Source organism: Mauremys mutica, chromosome 4 (assembly GCF_020497125.1).
Source record: "Mauremys mutica isolate MM-2020 ecotype Southern chromosome 4, ASM2049712v1, whole genome shotgun sequence".
Lineage (NCBI taxonomy): Eukaryota > Metazoa > Chordata > Testudines > Geoemydidae > Mauremys > Mauremys mutica.
Genome location: NC_059075.1, coordinates 46,932,987 through 46,955,310, shown reverse-complemented (window position 1 = coordinate 46,955,310; position 22,324 = coordinate 46,932,987). Strand labels below are relative to the sequence as shown.

The window sequence follows — 22,324 nt, the reverse complement described above, 5'->3', positions numbered from 1 at the left end:
AAAAATAAAAAATAAAAATCGGCATCACATTAGCTATCTGCCAGTCATCTGATACAGAGGCTGATTTAAGAAATAAATTACATACCCCAGTTAGTAGTTCTGCAATTTCATATTTAAGTTCCTTCTGAACTCTTGGGTGAATACCAGCTGGTCCTGGTGACTTATTTTACTGTTTAATTTATCAATTTGTTTCAAAATCTTCTCTCCTGACACCTCAATCTGGGTCAGTTCCTCAGATTTGTCACCTAAAAAGAATATCTGAGGTGTCAGAATCTCTCACAACCTCTACAGTGAAGACTGATGCAAAGAATTCATTTTGCTTCTACACGTTGTCTTCTTTGAGTGCTCCTTTAGCATCTTGATAGTCCAGTAGTCCCACCGACTGTTTGGCAGACTTCCTGTTTACAATGTACTTAAAAAAAATTTAGCTGTTAGTTTTTATATCTTTTTCTAGTTGCTCTTCAAATTCTCTTTTGGCCTGCCTAATTATACTTTTACTCTTTACTAGCCAGAGTTTATGTTGCTTTCTATTTTGCTCAGTAGGATATGACTTCCAATTCTTAAAGGATGCCTTTTTGCCCCTAACCACCTTTTTTACTCTGCTGTTTATCCATGGTAGCATTTTTATTTGGGGGTATACATTTCGTTTGAGCCTACATTATGGTGTTTTTAAATAGTTTTCATGCAGCCTGGATACCAGATAAACAACAATGCTGGGAAAAAAATTCAGGACAAATCAGAAGAATTGATCTCAACATGACTGTATATTATGCAAAAATGAAACAAAAAAACCCAACCCCTTTATAACTGCTGGCATCTATCTACAGGATTCCTTATTTCCAGTTGAAGTCATGACTAGCACCTAACTGTGAAGGCAGCTCCGAGTTCCAACAGTACTTACTTTGCTTTAGCAATGTTATCAGCTATAGCACGGGAAATATCTGAATTCAGTTGAGCAGATAAATAAAGGAAGAATTGATTTTCAAATGTTTTATTATATTATATATTGGTTATTTTTAAGTCTACACATATATTATTCATTTGTGATCTTAGGTGAATTGTGATGCTTTATATGCATAAATAAACTGAGATGTGGAAGGGAAGCCATTCACTGATGTGCAAATTATTGATGTCTTTGGCATTATTAACTTATACTGTCTAATTTGGAAATGGTAGGAAAGAAACATCTCTCAGGGAGTCAGCCCCTTTTATATTCTATCAGACTTCACCCGTTTTTGGGAACAACTGCCTTCCTGTTTCTCATTGCCCCTTACAGATCTCCATGGATATAAACTGGATATAAACTGTTCAGGAAGGACAGGCAGGGCAGAAAAGGTGGGGGAGTTGCGTTGTACGTAAGAGAGCAGTATGACTGCTCAGAGCTCCAGTATGAAACTGCAGAAAAACCTGAGTGTCTCTGGATTAAATTTAGAAGTATGAACAACAAGGGTAATGTCGTGGTGGGAGTCTGCTACAGACCACCGGACCAGGGGGATGAGGTGGACGAGGCTTTCTTCCAGCAACTAACAGAAGTTGCTAGATCATAGGCCCTGGTTCTCATGGGTGACTTTAATCACCCGATATCTGCTGGGAGAGCAATACAGCAGTGCACAGACAATCTAGGAAGTTTCTGGAAAGCGTAGGGGACAATTTCCTGGTGCAAGTGCTGGAGGAACCAACTAGGGGAAAAGCTCTTCTTGACCTGCTGCTCACAAACAGGGAAGAAATAGTAGAGGAAGCAATAGTGGATGGGAACCTGGGAGGCAGTGACCATGAGATGGTCGAGTTCAGGATCCTGACACAAGGAAAAAGGGAAAGCAGTAGAACAGAGACCCTGGACTTCAGAAAAGCAGACTTCGACTCCCTCAGGGAACTGATGGGCAAGGTCCCCTGGGAGAATAACATGACGGGGAAAGGAGTCGAGGAAAGCTGGCTGTATTTCAAAGAAACCTTATTGAGGTTGCAGGAACAAACCATCCCAATGTGTAGGAAGAAAAGTAAATATGGCAGGCGACCAGCTTGGCTTAACAGTGAAATCCTTGCTCGTCTTAAACACAAAATAACAGCTTACAAGAAGTGGAAGATTGGACAAATAACCAGGGAGGAGTATAAAAGTATTGTTCAGGCATGCAGGTGTGAAATCAGGAAGGCCAAATCACACTTGGAGTTGCAGCTAGCCGGAGATGTTAGGAGTAACAAGAAGGGTTTCTTTAGGTATGTTAGCAACAGGAAGAAAGTCAAGGAAAGTGTGGGCCCCTTGCTGAATGAGGGAGGGAACCTAGTGACAGAGGATGTGGAGAAAGCTAGTGTACTCAATGCTTTTTTTGCCTCTGTCTTCACAGACAAGGTCAGCTCCCAGACAGCTGCACTCTGCAGCACGATATGGGGAGGAGGTGACCAGCTCTCTGTGGAGAAAGAAGTAGTTCGGGGCTATTTAGGAAAGCTGGACGAGCACAAGTCCATGGGGCCGGATGCGCTGCATCTGAGGGTGCTAAAGGAGTTGGCCGATGAGATTGCAGAGCCATTGGCCATTATCTTTGAAAAATCATGGTGATCGGGGGAGGTCCCGGATGACTGGAAAAAAGCTAATGTAGTGCCCATCTTTAAAAAAGGAAAGAAGGAAGATCCAGGGAACTACAGGCCAGTCAGTCTCACCTCAGTCCCTGGAAAAATCATGGAACAGGTCCTCAAGGAATCAATCCTGAACCACTTAAAGGAGGGGAAAGTGATCAGGAACAGTCGGCATGGATTCACCAAGGGCAAGTCATGCCTGACTAACCTAATTGCCTTCTATGACGAGATAACCGGTTCTGTGGATGAGGGGAAAGCAGTGGATGTACTATTTCTGGACTTTAGCAAAGCTTTTGATACAGTCTCCCACAGTATTCTTGCCAGCAAGTTAAAGAAGTATGGGCTGGATGAATGGACGGTAAGGTGGATAGAAAACTGGCTAGATGGTCGGGCTCAACGGGTAGTGATCAATGGTTCCATGTCTAGTTGGCAGCCGGTATCAAGTGGAGTGCCCCAAGGGTCGGTGCTGGGGCCAGTTTTATTCAATATCTTCATTAACGATCTGGAGGATGGTGTGGACTGCACCCTTAGCAAGTTTGCAGATGACACTAAACTGGGAGGAGTGGTTGATACACTGGAGGGTAGGGATAGGATACAGAGGGACCTAGACAAATTAGAGGATTGGGCCAAAAGAAATATGATGAGGTTCAACAAGGACAAGTGCAGAGTCCTGCACTTAGGACGGAAGAATCCCATGCACTGCTACAGACTAGGGACCGAATGGCTGGGCAGCAGTTCTGCAGAAAAGGACCTAGGGGTTACGGTGGACGAAAAGCTGAATATGAGTCAACAGTGTGCCCTTGTTGCCAAGAAGGCTAATGGCATTTTGGGTTGTATAAGTAGGGGCATTTCCAGCAGATCAAGGGATGTGATCATTCCCCTCTACTCAGCACTGGTGAGGCCTCATTTGGAGTACTGTGTCCAGTTTTGGACCCCACACTACAAGAAGGATGTGGATAAATTGGAGAGAGTCCAGCGGAGGGCAACAAAAATGATTAGGGGGCTGGAGCACATGACTTATGAGGAGAGGCTGAGGGAACTGGGATTGTTTAGTCTGCAGAAGAGAAGAATGAGGGGGGATTTGATAGCTGCTTTCAACTACCTGAAAGGGGGTTCCAAAGAGGATGGATCTAGACTGTTCTCAGTGGTAGAAGATGACAGAACAAGGAGTAATGGTCTCAAGTTGCAGAGGGGGAGGTTTAGGTTGGATATTAGGAAAAACTTTTTCACTAGTAGGGTGGTGAAGAACTGGAATGGGTTACCTAGGGAGGTAGTGGAATCTCCTTCCTTAGAGGTTTTTAAGGTCAGGCTTGACAAAGCCCTGGCTGGGATGATTTAGTTGGGTTTGGTCCTGCTTTGAGCAGGGTGTTGGACTAGATGACCTCCTGAGGTCCCTTCCAACCCTGAGATTCTATGATTCTATGATGTGTGTGATGTTTTCTTTTTGGCATAGTTTCTGCATTTGTCATGGTACTGGTACAGTAAAAAGTTGCTCTGAAGACTGGGTCTGAAGATAAGGAAAACATCTAAGTGAAAATATTTTAAAATCACGTAGAGGGCACATATCTCACTTATAAAACTGAAAATGCTGGCTTATGTTGCAATTTGGGTTACACAATCACATAGCGTTTTGTTTTTTAAAAGAAAGTAAAAATTATAGTGGGCCAGAGCCTCACCTCATGTAAATCAGCACGGCTCTATTTACTCTGATGGAGCTATGTCAATTTACAGAAAATGAGGATCTGGTCCCCTGTATGTAGATATCTTCCCCCCCCCCCATCAATTTAGGAAAGGGTAATAATCAGCAAGCTGGAAGCAATTATGTGTGTGTATGGGGGTGGGAGGTTAGTTTCATAATAATTAACTTGATTTTATTTCCTGAATAAAGCACTAGGAGAATGGAGTCTGCTGACTTGTTTGTTTTGTAAAAAAATAGTTGTTCAAATCTGTTTATAATAATTCATTTGGCAAACTATGGACAGACTCATCTGAGGCACACACTTCCCATTGACACTGGTGGAGTTCTGCTACTGATCTGGGCAGTAAGGGTGCAACTTAGGGAAGAATTGGACCCAGTTTGGCTCTCATTTACATGTGCGTAAACCTGCAGTAATTCTAACAAAATCAATGGAGTTATTCCTGATTTACACTGGTTTAACCGCAAGCAAAATTTGGTTGAGAGTGTTCAACTAAACATTTATAAGCTGCTTCTGGCGGCAAACAGGAATGGGGGAGGTGAAGAATATTCATAACAGATGCTTTATGAGATTAGCAAAGACTTTCTTGTGACAATACAGTCTATTGTCACAGTCAGTCATTTTGAGAGATGTTTTTTCTTTAAAAACAAAAAATCTACTGATTTCCTCCCCCGCCCCAGTTTAATTCTTAGTGAATTCAATGGTGTTGAAAGGTGCCAACTGATGGCCCTAGAGCTTGAAATGTTCAGTTTTCCCCAAGTACAGCAGTCTAAACTATCCATATTTCCTGCCTATGTACCTCAACACTGATCTGGAGTAAAATCTACTGACTGGCTTAAACCAGCTTATGGGACTCTACAAATTCTAATAGATTTTTTTTAATGTCTATAAACAAATATTTGGTAAAGTCCATTTTAATTATTGTAAATTTTCCAGAGATTGAGATGGGATCTAAAAAGGTTGGAAGAAATAAATACAACTGTAGTAAATCCAATGGTCATGTAAAAATCATTTGTTGTTTTAGCCCTTTCTGAAGATGTTTCTAATCATGTACATTATATTATCATCACAACCTAAACACACCTATTGGAATATAAGTTTAATCTTATCTGTGTTTAAACAAAGTATCTGTTAATGCTGGTCTACACACATTTTGTATCAATTTAATTTAGAAATGGATATTGTTAAATTAGTGCAATCCTCTAGTGTCAATAAAATTATTCTGGTATAAAGAAAGGTATTTTATATTAGCACAGCTTGTTCCTGTATAGAAATCTGTTTCTATGCAGATATATAGTTCAGTGATACAAAAATTGTATGTAGACAAGTCCTTAAACACTAGCCAACACCTCATGAAAGACTACAGAACATTTGGCTTAGAAACTATTTTTCCTTTATGTCAAATTTTATAGGGCTCATCAACATTGGCAAAGAATTCTTTGGTGAAATTTGGCACACAAAAAAATAACTAATTCATTTCCCATTAATGTCAAATCCTCAATTTCATTTTCTGTAAAATTTCAATTTTTTTTTTTATTAAACAGAGCCAATCATGTAAAATCATGCCTCAAACCAGTTTCACCATGGCCAAACTACACATAAAAGCATGGTGCAAACCAATTTCTGTATTATAAATCAAGTGCTTGGGGAGTCTGGAAAAGTTTCAAAAGCTTAATGCTTTTATCCAAACCTACAGAAGACCCCACTAGCTCATGTGGCCCCTCTTTCACCAAACAGTCGCTCTCCAGTCCTACCTGTTGTCTTTCTCTGGGAAAGATCTGGAAGCCTACTACCTGCACACTTGCCTTTGAGAGCTGGTGGAGAGGGGGAGTGAGAGACAGTCCCTAAAATTCTGCATTTTCTTAAGGTAGGCGATAATAAGTCACCTTCCCCCTGCCCAATGAAACAGAGAGAAGTAAAGAGTTACTCCCCTTTTGCTGCCCTTTTTTTTGGGGGGGTGCGGGGGAGAGGGCGGGTGGAGTTATTTTAACTTTATCTGAAATCAATGAGAGAGAAAGAAGGGTAAGCAGGAGCCTATCTAGTTTGAATACAAATTAAAAATAAACTTTTTATTTACATCAGTTTTCAATCTAAATAAAGAGTTTTTAAATTACAGGTTGTTAGTTCTGTACTTTTCATTTTATAGTCTTAAATTGCTACAGTGGATGTTTTGTTGTACTTTTTTCTTTAATTAGTTTCTTAATTGTTAGCAGAATTTCAGATTGTACAAGATTTTTTTCTACTAAGAAGTTTCACACTTAAATGGTCATCTGTAATGCAAAAGATAAGTGCAAGGCCTCATTATCATTCCTACTGAGAGAACAACACAAACTCAAACAAAAAATTGATAGGCAAATAGCCTGAGCTGTATTTGCAACCAACATTTCCCATCTATTGAACTTCCACAAGTCAAGAAAGATTAAATGCTTCAATCTTGTTGTATTCCTGCGTAAGATTTTTTAACGTTTGTGGTCAATGGGACTTGTACTCTTAAATGATGTAGGTATTTTTGAAAAATCCCACTGTTAAGTGCCTAAATATGGGGTTAGGAGTCTAATTTTAAGCTCTCATTTTTAAAAATGTTGTCCTGTGTGTATTGTGAACAAAGTTCACAATAATTTTGTTAATGTACTGAAAGTCTAAATAGCTTTTCATTAACACTGTAGCAAATTTTGTTTCGAGGTGACAAAGATTTTATGCCACTAAGAGAAAAGTTGTTAATAAAAATACAATTTTAGCCTCTCATGCTGGAAACACTAATGGAACATGCTTAGCTCTGAGAACATGAATCATCCAGTGGGACTATTCATACGAGTAGAGTTACATATTTCTTTAGGTGTTTGCAGGATTAGGGTCAATTCTCAATATCTCATTATGAGAGTCAATTCTCAAATGCAAATAAGATACAATACTAATAGTGGTATTTTAGAACAACAATTTAGTTTATTAGAAATTTTAAAATTGCAGTGGCACAATTTTTCAAATTAGTTTTACAAAACTTCAATCTAATTTAAAATCAATTTTAAAAAATCAAATTATTTAAATCCTCTTAAATAACTCCTTCTTGCTTCTAACCACAGCCAATTAGGGAACCAGAATTAGAATCCATGTTGCACTATGACCAATCACAGAACTAATTCAGCAGAAAATCTTGAAAGAGTAATGACAAAATTAGGCACAATGTGTCAATTATGATAGCTAAAAGAAAACTGCATGAAATATCACAAGAAAATCTAAAATCAATACGATGTAGGCATACACTTTTAATTATTAATTTTTTGTTCACCTCCTATTTTCTAGGGATAGTCCTTTTTAATTTTATTTTTATTGCTAAAAACACTCAATGAAAATAGGAGTATTGTCATAATTTGTTTGCTGTGGCAATGAGTATAGTATCACAGTTAACTATACAAAGGAGCCTGGGTAAGAAAATGGAGGAACTAGTACTACTGCTGCAGATAGTGAAACCTGATATTATAGGGATAAAAGAAACACGGTGGAATAGTAGTCATGACTGAAGTATAGGTATTGAAGGGTATGTGCTGTTCAGGAAAGACAGAAATAAAGTCAAAGGTGGTAGAGTAGCATTGTATAGTAATGATGAAGTAGACTAAAGAAATTAGAAGTGATGGAATGGATAAGAGTCTGTTTAGGCCAAAATCACTTTGGAGAAGAAAACTACTAGAGGTTTCCCAATACAGTGCTTGGGGTGTGCTACAGACCTAACATCCTTCTAAGCTGCACAGCCACACAGCAGCTGATTAAGCACCGCGCAAGCGCTCAGGGCTGCGGTGGGGAAAGATTCCTCTCCCCCAGTCCCACCACAGACCTGCTCCAGCCAGGGGAAACGCATCTCTCCCCCAGCCCCCACCCGGACCTGCCGAGGCCATGGGAGAGGTGCCCCTCCCCAGGCCCCAACCCAGCCCTGGTCCAGACCTGCCTCGGCCAGGGGAGAGGCACCCGGCCCCAACCGAGCCTGGCCTGGCCCTGCTGCAGCCGGGGGGAGACATGCCCTTCCCCTAGCCCTGGATCTGCCGCAGCCATGGGAGAGGCACCTCTCCTCCCCAGCCCAGGTACTGCTGCAGGAAGAGAGAGTTGGGGGGAGTCCTCTCTCACTGTCACAGCCCTGGGGCAGCCTGCATCCGAAACCCCTCATCCCTGGCCCCACCCCAGTGGCCACACCCCCAGCCAGAGCCCTCACTCCCCCAAACCCGAACTCTCTACCCCAGCCCTGAGCCCTCCCCCACACTCCAAACATAACAAAATTAATTCTGCACATGGGTGGGAAAAATTAGAGAGAACACTGCTACAGACCACCAGGATCTGATTTAGATATAGGTAGAGACCTCTTTAATATTTTTAATTAAATAAATACTACTGGGAATTGTGTGATTATGGGAGACTAACTTCTCAGATATAGATTGGAGGACAAGTGCTACTAATATTAGTAGGGCCCTGAGTTTCCTGGATGTGATAGCTGACAGAGTTCTTCACCAACAGTTGCTGAACCAACAAGAAGTGATGTCACTTTAGATTTGGTATTGGTGAATAGTAAGGACATCAAAGAACTGGTTGTAGAGGACAACCTTGGCTCGAGTGATCATGAGCTAATTCAGTTTAAACTAAATGAAAGGATAAATAAAAATAGATCTGCAATAAGGGTGCTTGATTTCAAAAGAGCTAATTTTAAAAAATGAAGGGAATTAGGGAAGTGGACTGGACTGAAGAATTCAAGGATCTGAATGTGGAGGAGGCTTGCAATTACTTTAGATCAAAGGTGCAGAAGCTATCTAAAGCCCTAATCCCAAGGGAAGGGGAAAAATTTTGTTGGGAAGGGTGGTAGACCAAGCTGAATGAGCAAGCATTTCAAACAGGTGATTAAGAGACAGTATAAAGGAATGGAAGATGAACAGGATCAGCAAGGAAAGCTACCTCTTGGAGGTCTGAAAGTGTAGGGATAAAGTGAGAACTGCCAAAAGCCAAGCAGAGTTGGATCTTGCAAAGGGAATTAAAACCAATGTAAAAGATTCTATAGACATATAAAGAAGAAAAACAAGGAAACAAGAAGTGGGACCAATAAGCATTGAGGATGGAGTGGAGATTAAAGATTATCTAGGCATGGCCCAATTCCTAAACAAATACTTTGTCTCAGTTTTTAGTGAGGCTAATGAAGGGCTTAGGGGTAGTGTCAGGGTAGCTAATGGCAACGAGGATATGGAGGTAGAAATTACCACATCCAAGGTGGAACTCAAACAGCTTAATGGGACTAAATCAGTGGTCACGGAAAATCTCCATCCAAGAATATTAAAGGAACTTGCACATGAACTTCCAAGCCCAAGAGCAAGGATTTTTAATGAAACTGAAAACTCAGGGGTTGTACCCTATGACTGGAGAATTGCTAATATAGTTCCTATTTTTATGAAAGGGGCTAAAAGTGATCAGGGAAACTACAGGCCTCTTAGTTTGACCTCAATTTTATGCAAGGTCTTGGAACAAATTTTGAAAGAGAAAGTAGTTAAGGACATAGAGGTGCATGGTAATGGGGATAAAATACAACATAGTTTTACAAAAGGTAGATTGTGCCAGACCAACCTGATCTCCTCCTTTGGAGATGGAAACTGATTTTTTAGACAAAGGAAATGCAATAGATCTAATCTACCTGGATTTCAGTAAGGCATTTGATACAGTTCCACATTGGAAATTAGTTAAATTGGAGAACATAGTGATTAATTTGAGAATTGAAAGGTGGATAAGGAACCAGTTAAAGGGGAGACTGCCATGGGTCATACTGAAAGGTGAACTGTCAGGCTGGAGGGAGACTACTAGTGGTGTTCCTCAGGAATCAGTCTTGGGACCAACCTAACATTTTTATTACTGACCTTGGCGCAAAAAGTGAGTGTGCAATAAAATTTGCAGATGACACAAAGTATTGCCAATACGGAGGAGGACCAAAATATCATACAAGAAGATGTGGATGACCTTGTAAACTGGAAATTAGAAAAGGGATGAAATTTAATAGTGCAAAGTACAAGGTCATGTATTTATGGACTAACAACAAGAATTTTTGCTATAAGCTAGGGGAGTGACAGAGGAGGAGAAAGATGTGGGTGTATTGGTTGTATATACCCCTGACTAAAACTTGGGGTGGGGGTGCTGTGGGTGCTGTGGAACGGCAGCCTGAGTACTGGGAGGGGGCGGGCAGTAGCACATGACCCGAGACCCCTGCTGGTGCTGGGAGGGGGGGGTTGGCGGGGCGAGCAGGCTCCCTACCTGGCTCCATGCCTCCCTCCCGCAGCAGCAGCAGAGTTTGGGTATGGGAGGGGGTAGGGGGCTGGGGCACAGGACGGGGTGAGGCGGGCTTTGGGTGGTGCTTACCTGGGGGGCTCTCCAGAAGCAGTGACATCCCCCTCGCTCAGCTCCTAGGCAGAGGTGTGGCCAGGTAGCTTTACGTGCTGCCTCCACCCAGAGCGCTGGCTTAGCAGTTCCGATTGGCTGGGAACTGCGGCCAATGGGCGTTGTGGGGGCCGTGCCTCCAGGCCTGGCCATGCCTCCATCTAGGAGCTGAGCGAGGGGGATGTCGCCGCTTCCGGGGAGCCCTCCAGGTAAGCGCTGCTCAGAGCCTGCCTCACCCTGTCCCATGCCCCAACCCCTTACCCCTCTTCCACACCCAAAGCCAGTTCTGGGGTGGGGGGCAGTGGCCCGAAAACTGCCCCAGCAGCAGCCGGTGTGACTGGCACAGGGGCTGCCTGAGCTGTCCCTAAGCCAGGCGCAATGGCCACTGCAAAATCACGGAGGTCACAGAATCCGTGACTTCAGCCTTACCTAGAGTAACTGTTTGCAGAATAGTACTTATAACTAGAAGTATCTGCTCAGGAGAGATCCAGGACCAGGATAGCAGAGCTGTTGTTCATACAGGACTAAAATCCAGTGATAGCTCTGTGAAAGAAAACTTGAAGTATATATCTGGCTCTAGAACTGCTGATAGTCACTCGCTGTTCATTAGCAACAGTAATAAAAAATTACCCATTAAATTTTCAGATGCAGATAAAAATAAAACCTGAATTTGTCAGGGCAGATTCTCTGTGCTATTATGTTCCCTTTACACTACTGTACTCTTGTGGTGGAAATGGAGCAGAAACCACCCACAAATGCCATGCTGGGGATTTCTCCAGAGTGGGTGAGTCCCCAGTAGGTGAATTTGTGTCCTTCAATTCCCTCTGTGTAGCTCCTGATGAAGGGGGCCTGTCAGGGCAGGGAGGGGAATGGCCATGCTACTCTGGCTATTCCCAGTCCTTTGGGGAACAAAGCCATCAGATTCAAGTTAGAGCAGCCACAAGACTGCACTAGCCTGGCCTGGGACTGGGGCAGACATTCAGGGACACACAGTCCCTCGGCTCTACTGCACCCAGCTAATCTAGCCTATCAAATCTAACAAAGAGCAAATATTAACAATGTCAACACAATCTAAAGCAAAGTATTCAGATGCTCAACTATTTTGAAAATACTTTCAAACATTCCTTCTAATGTCATAATGTTTTTAAAATGTGAAACAGGACATTGTATTTACCAGTTGAATAGAAACTTTTAGGAGTAATAGCTACCTCCCCAGCAGACAAAATTAACCCACCACCAATTTTAGGATAAGAACAAAGCATAAAGTCACATTTCTGCACCATTTTGGCTCACGGATTCCATTTCAAGTGTGCTGTATATGTCTGAGTCTCATGCAAGGATTTTTTTTTTTTAATTACTATGGTATTTATAGCTTTTTGTGAAAGAAATGCAAACAGGAATGAAAGCATGCAGTTTAATAGAACCATTCATTAAACTACTTAATTTGGCTACTCTGGTTACTAATGAAATTAAAGCTGTCTTCACTAGAAACGCTGCAGCTGCACTGCTGTTGAGTTTCAGTATAGACACTCAGTACAGCATCGGGAGGGGTTCTCTAGTTGCTGTAGTTAATCCACCTCCCCGAGAGCCAGTAGATAGGTCAATGGGAGAACTCTTCCTTTGACCTATTGCTGTCTACATCTAGGGGTTAGGTCAGTTTAACTATGTCTATCTATCTATTTAAATGTCACTCAGGGATATGGATTTTTCACACACCCTTGAGCAACACAGCTGGGTCAACCTAACTTTTTAGTGTAGACCAGGCCTAAGAAGCTGTTGTCATGGCCCACAGACCCTAAACAAACCAGATAAACTCTAATTACTAGATTGACAATTCAAGTTTTTAATTACCAGTGATAAACATATTGGGAGAAAACTGTTATGATACTGTATTGGGAAACCACATCCTCCCTACTTTATACCCATCCCACTCAGCCTCAGTGTTTTGATCAGAGTATAGTAAGGGAAGGCAGATAACCACATCCCCAATCTGCTGTCATTCTCAGACAGCAGAGTTTCCGATGTGCCCTTCTGTTTATCAGACAAGTGGTGAAAAACACAAAGGACATAAGCACTCACAGCGGGCCCAGTCCTACAACCAAAACTTCTATTGGCCCTTTGGAAGACTTGCATTGGCAATTTAACTTCAAGTAAAGCTTTGCCTAAGCAAGGACTGAGAGTTTGGAGGTGCAGCACACACAGGCCAGCCCAGGGTGAGAGAGAGGCATAACTCTCTTGGGGGCGGGGGGGAGGGAAGGAAGGAGGGGGAGAGAGAGAGAAAAAAACCTTCAGCCTGGGGACTGCCTGAATTACAGGAGCCCCTTCTCAGCACTATGCATGTCCACTACCTTCCAAAATCCTTGCAGCAGTATGTGCATTGGCCCTGCCTCTTCTCATCTGCAATGCACTACCGCTCTTGTCGCTGACATACAGATAAGTTTTGTTCAGCTCCAGGTCATGTGTGGAATTTTATGCAAATTACTTAGCTAATTTGCCTAGCTACATAGAACTTGCATGTGGCCAGGAATGGATTAGAGTTTTAGGGGAACCCTGAAAGGGAAAGCTGGTCTTAGTTCAACACCTTTTCCCTCAGCATTAAGTGCACAGTATGGTTTCAGAACTGGTATTTATGGTCACATGCAGTAGCGGATTAGCCACTGGGCCAACAGGGCCCATGCCCAGGGGCCCTGGCCAATTGGGGGGCCCCAGAAAAATGGGCACCACCATGCCTCGACCCGCTCTGCCCGCCTGGCACTACTGCCAGGCAGCAGGGTCGGGGCGAGGGGACTTCCCCCACTTCCCGGCATAAGTGCCATGAGGGCAGAGCAGGGCAAGCTCCCGTGCACAGCAGCACACAGGGATTCAGCCAGAGAAAAGAATCACTTCCCAGAGATCTGGATATAGTGCAAACCCATCTATTGTAATCCTGTCGAAACTATTATCTGTATTACTGTAAGGCTGTATAGGCTGAACTGTCTACTTACAAGTCCCAGTAAAATATCCCACTAAATGATGCAAAATAAACATCCCCTGTTATTTGCAAGACCTGAGCTATATGTACAATTATTATGAAATGTGGTTGCTGTAACAAACTTCTGTTAATTTGGAGTGTGACTCTCAGATATTAGCTAATCATATGAGATGCATGGGGAGAGGGGGAATTATATATTTTAAATATAGTATCAAGGCCCTTTCAGGGACAAAATCAACAGGTGTAAAACTTAATTGACTATATGGAGATTACTCCCCAAAAGAAGGGAAAAAAGGTGGCTAAAGAAAAATAAAGGAATGCATTATTCAAAGACCTGAATGTATTTTATACACATATTAGAATCCCATCCCTATTGTATATGTAAAAGAACAAAATCAATTTGAAGAGAATTAGAGAATTTCAAATGAGTCATGTTATCTTTATTAAATAAAAAATTGGACCCAGGTTCCCTGTGATGGGGTAATTTTGTCCCAGACTGGTGGTGCAAAGCTGCCTTAGCATTTTCACACTATGATTGCATAGTAGTAGTATAGTATACTATACTACAGGTAACCTTTTTTTGAAAGCTATTATGACACCATTACATATAAATGTCAGTACTAGCCTAAAGAAGAAACTATACTCTGAAGAACATGTAGCTGGGAAGTCCATAGACAGAACTAATGTCTGCTTCTATTAGTACCAAAACAGCAGTCTGACCTAAATAGCAATTTGTTTGGCATTGAAAGACAAACAAGAATAAGATCCAAAGAATGAATCATAAGAAAAATCATGTACTGTACTACATGATCAGTCTCTTCCCAACTCAAGGCCAAAAGCTGTATGTATGCTTGAGGTCTTTTTTCTCGAGAACCCTAATACTGTTTCAACATTTGTGGATGGCAACTTTATGATGTTAGATTAAGAAACAGAGGCATACTCTACCTAAGGCATTTTTTTAAATAGTCAATTAAGCCTATTACTAATTCCAGTAAGCACATTAGTTACATTATTGCAACATCATGTGTGATACTTAAATGCTTTATCAGTGTTCTGATAAAATCCTGGAGTTTCCACTGTGACCTACTAGTTGCTACCCAGGTCCATTGGGGACTTTTCATGATGACTTGCTAGTCACAGGGTTATTGCCCTGATTTGACAGACCTCTGACGATCTATTTAGTCATTGGTCCAGTCTACCCAAGATGCCTGATTCAGGGTCACAGAGAAAAAAGTTTTTGTGGGGCACCACTAGAAGTCTGTTTCTGATATAGGCCCACACTTCTGTCAGCTATGATGCCGCTTTACAAGTGTAGCATGGAATATTAAATAATATTTTGCTCGGGTTGTAAAAGTTTCTAACTGAAATGTGCTTGGGGTACTCAAGATGCATTGAAACAGCATGCAAAATTATGAAAATTCAACATCCCATTCACACAATCTACTCACCCACCTTCATAGGGATGCTGATAAAGAAAAAAGTAATCACTCATCAAAAATATTATTCACCCCCCATGTGTGTGGGTGAGTGGAGTTTTGCAAGGCTGCACTTAAATATTTTTAATTTTACATATCAGCCATTTAGCCTCATGTTTACTTACGATTTCCCATTTAACCTACTAACATTTTCCTTGACTGCCTCATTTGTAAAGGTATCTGGAACTGTACCTTTACAAATGAGGTATAGATACCACTGTAAAGGTTTCTGGAACTGTTCTAATGGCTCCACCCAAATCTTTTTTTTTTTTCATTGCTAATGTCCTCGTTTATTTTATCTAGGTACCTGGACATCAGGTTCTTGTCCAAATTTTTTTGCCAAGACACTTTCAGTAATGTTCCTTCCCCCCATTATGTTCTAATTAGCTTCTTAAGACTTTGCTTAAACCGATTTTTAAAATGGGGCTGTTTCTCAAAATAGTTAGGTGTGCAATTCCATGCTCAAAATTGCAAGCTTAATTTATGTGTCTGCCATCTACCACAAGCACATCTGCCAATTACTAGAGCAGGCCATGTGTTTTCAATTACTTGATTTGCTTTCACCATCACAACAATTGCATGTGCCTCAGTTCCCCATCTGTCAGACAGGGATATTAATACTTCCTTTCTCCCAACCTCTGCCTGTTTAGATAGTAAACTCTTCAGAATACAGACTGTCTCTCACTAGGCATATGTACAACACCTAGCACAACTGGGATCTGATCTTTGTTGGGACCACTAGGGACTATGGTAATACACAGTTGCAAACTCTCATAAGTAACTCTATTTCGGTCTCTGCTAGAGACAGGCTCCTGCTCACCTGCTCCAGCTTTCACACTATTCCCAGCCTTGCCCAGCAGTTTTGGTTGGCTGCTCTCTCCCACTCCCCACTTCCTGGGGAAGAAAAGCCACTCCGAACTCTACCCTTCCCACAGAGATTTGTGGGGAGGGGTAAGGGAGAGGGACCACCAATATAATTTTCACACTACGGGAGGGAGGGAGGAAGCACAGAAAGAGCCCAGGAGCTCAGGACCACTCTTTCCTCTTCCCCTCTTCTGAAATATTGAAAAAAATCGGTCAGCTCCTCTCTGCTCCTTCCTCGCCACACCGTGGCACCATCATGCCTGGGGCTGAGAGCTCACATGGAGCTGGCTAGGAGTAGAGAGAGAGAGTGTCCCCCCCACTCCTCGAGCATGGGAGATGGGGGGGGGCAAAGAGCCCCCACAGCTGCAGTAGTAGCTGAGGTACATTGCAGGGAAGGGGCATATGTGGTGCTGGAGAGCGCAAAATGTATGTGGCATTACTAGATTTTTACATGATTTTAGGGTCTTTTTGTTTTTAAACTTTTGGGGGTAGTCGGTACTATATAAATAGTAGTAGTGTGTAAATCAGGCATGTAATAGTGCAAGGATGGGCTGCAAGGTGCTCTTAGGTCAGGAGACCTTTGTTAAACATTTCAGCACTAAATTGAAGGGAGAACGTTGCAGAGATTTCCATAGCTCTGATAGCAGTATGGGGGTCAGGGATAGGAAAGAGGAGGGTTAACAGTAAGTCATCCCTGTCAGAGAGGACTTCCCTGAGGTTTATATAAATGCTTCTAAGGAGCAAATATTTTGCCTTTATAATGTGACTAGACTACAGTGGGTGGCAGGAATTTACACAACATTTTAATGGGGGAGGAAGCACCTTGTCCCACCTCTCCACCTTCAAACAACACAAGAGGTGGTAATCTATTAAAAAGTTGAACCCTGTGCTCTACTCTCAATATACTCAGTATAGTTTTTTTCAGAACTGAAGTATAAACACTTCTAACAAGTGCACTTAATATAAGTTTCTTGAGCAAGTAATGTTGCCCCTTTCTCAGCTATGTTTATCAAAATGCATTTCTGCAAACATATTACTCCTAGCACACAGGGTTCATAACAGCCTAATGGGAGAAATGCTATGGGAACCCCCCTGTTAAAATATTGGAAACTAACGATTTCATTGCCTATGTTGCATGGCCATTACAAAAAATAAAAAAATTAAAAAATTCAGTCCCTCTATGGATTTAACAGTTTTGTCTGATGTTCTTTGGAATATCTTCCCTTATTTATGATTGAAGAGATTTAGGTTGAGTTGATTTTCTCCAATTCTTTGGATTCATCAGTGAGAAGTCCTTTAAAGAAGTTTTAAAAATATTTCAGACTAACAGACTAACACGGCTGCTACTCTGAAAAATATTTCTGTGACTTCTTTCATTCTGGATTAACCCTTAGAAGTTCTCCAGCTAATGTTAGTAGTACATTCTCTACCATTATTGTATCCCAGTAGCCACATTGTGCTGGGCATCATCCACACACCCAGGGAAACACTGTTGCAGTCCCCAAAATGCTAGTAACTTTGCAAGAGGGCCAAGCCCTAAGCCTTTTTTTGTACTACCCCTGACCACATCCCTATAAATAATAAAAATAAGACTGAATCCTGTTCCATTCTCTCCTCACTGAAGAAGTAAGCTGACACTCATTCACCCTACTCACATTTCATGTTGCATTAATGTGAATGAATAACAATCTCAGTATTTGCATATAAAGGGGATAATCACATCAGAAAGTCATACTATCCCTGTTTTCAGGGCCTGGCTCTGTCACTTTTACAGAAATAGGAGCCACCTGAATAAGCCAATCAGCAGCCAACTTGGTAAAACTCCCAGTAGGATGGGTGGGCACTACACACCGCAGAAATCACTCCAAGGCCTATCACACAATAATGTTACTTCCTTACTCTTCATTAAGCCTCCCAGTTAGCATCCCTGCCAACCAGCATCAGAGACTGGCACTTCTGTGGGTAGTGAGTCTACAGGCAAATCAGTTGTACCACTATCACAGGAAGGTGGCTATGACTCAAAGTGAGGACTGGTGTCTGTGCTTCTACTCTCCTCCTACTGCACCATAGGCAAGCACGAGATTGTGGCAGGATATTCAGGGCAGGAAAGACAAAGGGTCAAGAAAAGATGAGAGACTGAACATAGCAGAGAATGGGAGACAGAACCAGAGAGGAAAAAAGAAAAGAGCAGAGGAGACTGAGGAAAAGAAAAGTGGGAAAAAGCATAGAAAATGAGGGAAGAATGGGCAGCAGTTGTTTTATCCCACCCTCTCAAGTGCCCAAGCCCTCCTAAGCAGGCCTCACTAGCCCCCACTGTAACAACACATAGTCAACCTGTGGAACTCATTGCCAGTGGATGTTGTGAAAGACAAAAATATAATTGGATTAAAAAAATTAGATAAGTTCATGGAAGATAGCCATCGATGGACCTATTAGCCAAGATGGTCAGGGATGCAACCCCATGTCCTCAGCATCCCTAGCCTCTGCCAGAAGCTGGGAGTGGACGACGGGATGGATCACTCGAAGATTGTCCTGTTTTCAGGGTTGTCATTTTTTCATACAAACTCATCTATCATACTCAAGGTTTGACAGTTCATGTTTCACCAAAACCATTGCAGATCAGAGAGCCGTCCTTGAATCACTGAAGACCTCAGGTAGTTCTTGATCAGTTTAAATTTCAAATAGCTATTTTTGCAGAAGCTAAAATTGTGCATATAAAGTTATTTGCAGTGGTGTTGTAGCAGTGTTGGTCCCAGGATATTAGAGATACAAGGTGGCTGAGAGAATATATTTTATTGGACTGACTTCTGTTGGTGAAAGAGACATACTTTCAAGCTATACCTGAAGATAAGCTCTATATCTCGAAAGCGTGTCTTTTTCACCAACTTGGTCAAATAAAAGATACTATCTCACCCACATTCTTCATATAAAGTAAGGCATTTATATCCCTAGATAGGCACTTCAGTAAAAGTAGCCTGATTTTAGAGGTGCTTGATATCTGCAGCTTCCACTGGCCTCAATGCGCACTGCAGCTGCTCAGCACCTTTGTATTTAGGTTAGGGATGTCAAGAGATTAAAAATATTAATTGCAATTAATCGTCCTGTTAAACAATAGAAAACCATTTATTTTAAATATTTTTGGATGTTTACTACATTTTCAAATATATTAATTTCAATTACAACATAGAATACAAAGTGTACAGTGCTCACTTTATTTTTTATTACAAATATTTGCACTGTAAAAAACAAAAATGTATTTTTCAATTCACCTCATACAAGTGCAATCTCTTTATCATGGAAGTTGAACTTACAAATGTAGACTTATGTACAAAAAAAACTGCATTCAAAAATAAAACAATGTAAAACTTTAGAGCCTATAAGTCCACTCAGTGTTACTTCTTGGTCAGCCAATCACTCGGACAATCAAGGTTAGTTACAATTTGCAAGAGGTAATGCTGCCCGCTTCTTGTTTACATCATCACCTGGAAGTGAGAACAGACATTTGCATGGCACTGTTGTAGTTGGCATTGCAAGGTATTTACGTGCCAGATACACTTAAGATTCCTATATCCCTTCAGGCTTCAACCACCATTCCAGAGGACATGCTTCCATGCTGATGGTTCTGTTTGATAATGTTCCAAAGCAGTACGGACTGTTCATTTTCATCATCTGAGTCAGATGCCACCAGCAGAAGGTTGATTTTCTTTTTTGGTGGTTTGCGTTCTGTAGTTTCTGCATCAGAGTGTTGCTCTTTTAAGACTTGTAAAAGCATGCTCCACACCTCGTCCCTCTCAGGTTTTGGACGGCACTTCAGATTCTTAAACCTTGGGTCGAGTGCCATAGCTATTTTTTAGAAATCTCACATTTGTACCTTCTTTGCATTTTGTTAAATCTGCTGTGAAAGTGTTCTTAAAACAAACATGTGCTGTGTTATCATCCGAGACTGCTATAACATGAAATATATGCAGAATGCGTGTAAAACTGAGCAGGAGACATACAATCCTCCCCCCCGCAAAGGAGTACAGTCACAAATTTAATTGATACACTATTTTTTTAACGAGCATCATCAGCATGGAAGCACATCCTCTGGAATGGTGGCTGAAGCATTAAGGGGCATATGAACGTTTAGCATATCTGGCATGTAAAAACCTTGCAACGCCGACTACAAAAGTGTCATGCGAATGCCTGTTCTCACTTGCAGGTGACATTATAAATAAGAAGCAGGCAGCAGTATCTCACAATGTAAACAAACTTGTTTGTCTTAGCCATTGGCAGAGTAAGTAGTAGTACTGAGTAGACTTGCAGGCTCTGAAGTGTTACATTGTTTTGTTTTTGAGTGCAGTTATGTAGCCAAAAAAATCTGCATTTGTAAGTTACACTTTCACGAAAAAGAGATTGCACTTCAGTACTTGTATGAGGTACAATTGCAATTTTTACATTGCATATATTTGTAATAAAAAATAATAATATAAAGTAAGCACTGTGCACTTTCTATTCTGTGTTGTAAAATTGAAATCAATATTGAAAATGTAGAAAAACATCCAAAAATATTTAATAAATTTCAGTTGGTATTCTATTGTTATAAGTGTGATTAATCATGATTAGTTTTTTAGAGTTAATAGCGTGAGTTAACTGATTAATTTACAGCCCAATTTAGGTACCTAACTTTAGGCACCAAGTTTGAAAATTTTGGACTTTGCAACTTGATCAAGACAAGAGAGTATCAGCCAGAGCTCAGATTAGTCCCTTGCACCTGGTGCTTTTCACAGAGCTGTCCTTCTTTGCAGCCAGAGGTCATGCTGGCTGCTTTGCAGAGGAGCTGGCTCAGTCACAGGCAGCCATCTGGAAGAGAGCCTGCAACAGCCGTAGTGCCACCAGTAGTAGGCTGGGGAGTACTGTCCATACAAACAAGAACTGATCTGAGATCTTCACAAAAACCAAGAGAACTACAGATAGATCCATACTTTTTTCCAGATCCCAGTGACCACTATGGGTGGCTGTGAGGGGACTGTGATAGTGTGTGATATTAGGGGGGAAAATAAAATAAAATAATCAAGCTTTCAGCATGACTGTGCATTTTACATAGGTTCCATTTTCAAGGCTACCTTTGTAAGGAAAAAGATTAGAAACTTAACTTACAAAGAAAAGTTCTGAGATCTCTTCCATTTTTAGGTCCCTCAAATTAGGGAGGCCCTGCAACTATAGATTTTGCAGGTCCACAAAGGCCAGCTTGGCTTTGCACTTCTATTTTCATCCAAGGATCTCATAGCAATTAATAGACAATTAATTCAGCTTCCCAAACTCTCTATGAGGTAGATATTATTCTCATTTTTATACGGGAGTGAGACAAATTCCGTGCCTGGCCCAAAGCCACACAGTGTGTCGGGGCACAGCTGAGAACAGAACCCTACCTACTGGACACTCCATACCTAATCTGATATTTTGAAAAAAACTGTAGAATTTTAACTCATTTTTCAGATTTGTGAATGTGCACAGTTGTGTAACACTCCCATCCCCTCTGCACCCAGGCTCCCTTACATCCACTCTACCCATGTGTAGAGGAGTCAAAATTTGTGAAACTTATGCATCAAGAACCGAGAAGATCATGAAAATTAAAGGAGAGGGTGGTCTACTTTAACTTACACCTTCATAAACACTCAGTTGCTTTTCTTGTTATGTTCCTCTCTTCCAGCACCCAACACATTAATTACACCAACTCACACTCCCTTAGGGGACACACAAACTCTGTGGGCCAAATTTAGAGTTGACGTATCAGAAGGCATGTAAGTTCCATTTGGGTAAGTGAGAGTGATAGTTTATGTCACTCAGTTTAAGGGTGTCCAAATGTCACATGCTTGATGAGAGTGCCAAGTGAAAATGTAAGTTAAACTAGCCTGGACTTGCCTCTGAACTTAGTCTAAAAAGGCAATAGGAGCCTTCCTGTAAAAGCCTCTACTGTAAATGAGCTCCAGAAGTACAGGTAACATTTTCAATGTCAGAGGGTCCAAATGTCATCAAATATGGATGTGCTCCACCGTTTCTCTGCTGAAATTTTTACCCAACAGCAACTTAAAAACCAAAGCATTTGGAGAATCAATGAGAAGCAGGAAGGAAGAGAGAGTGGTGAAAGCTGGCACCCCTTATATAGTTACTACCAAAACAAATTGCAAAATTACAAACCAGCCCAGTCACATGGAGAAAACTAAGAAGTAGCGAAAACTGAGAAGTGACTGATCCTTGCTGTACCTCTGAAACATGAGCAACAAACAAATGTGTGGAATTATTTTCTGCTCATAAGGCAGTATTTGTTATTAAAGTAGCCTTCTATGATCAAGTTAGACCATTTTTTTTCC

General features: G+C 41.4%; 1 protein-coding gene across 5 annotated transcripts in view; it reads right to left on the bottom strand.

Moving 5' to 3' along the window:
• LOC123368613 overlaps nucleotides 1-22,324 on the bottom strand; it is a 101,193-nt gene that overhangs the window by 23,598 nt on the left and 55,271 nt on the right. The window lies entirely within an intron of this gene.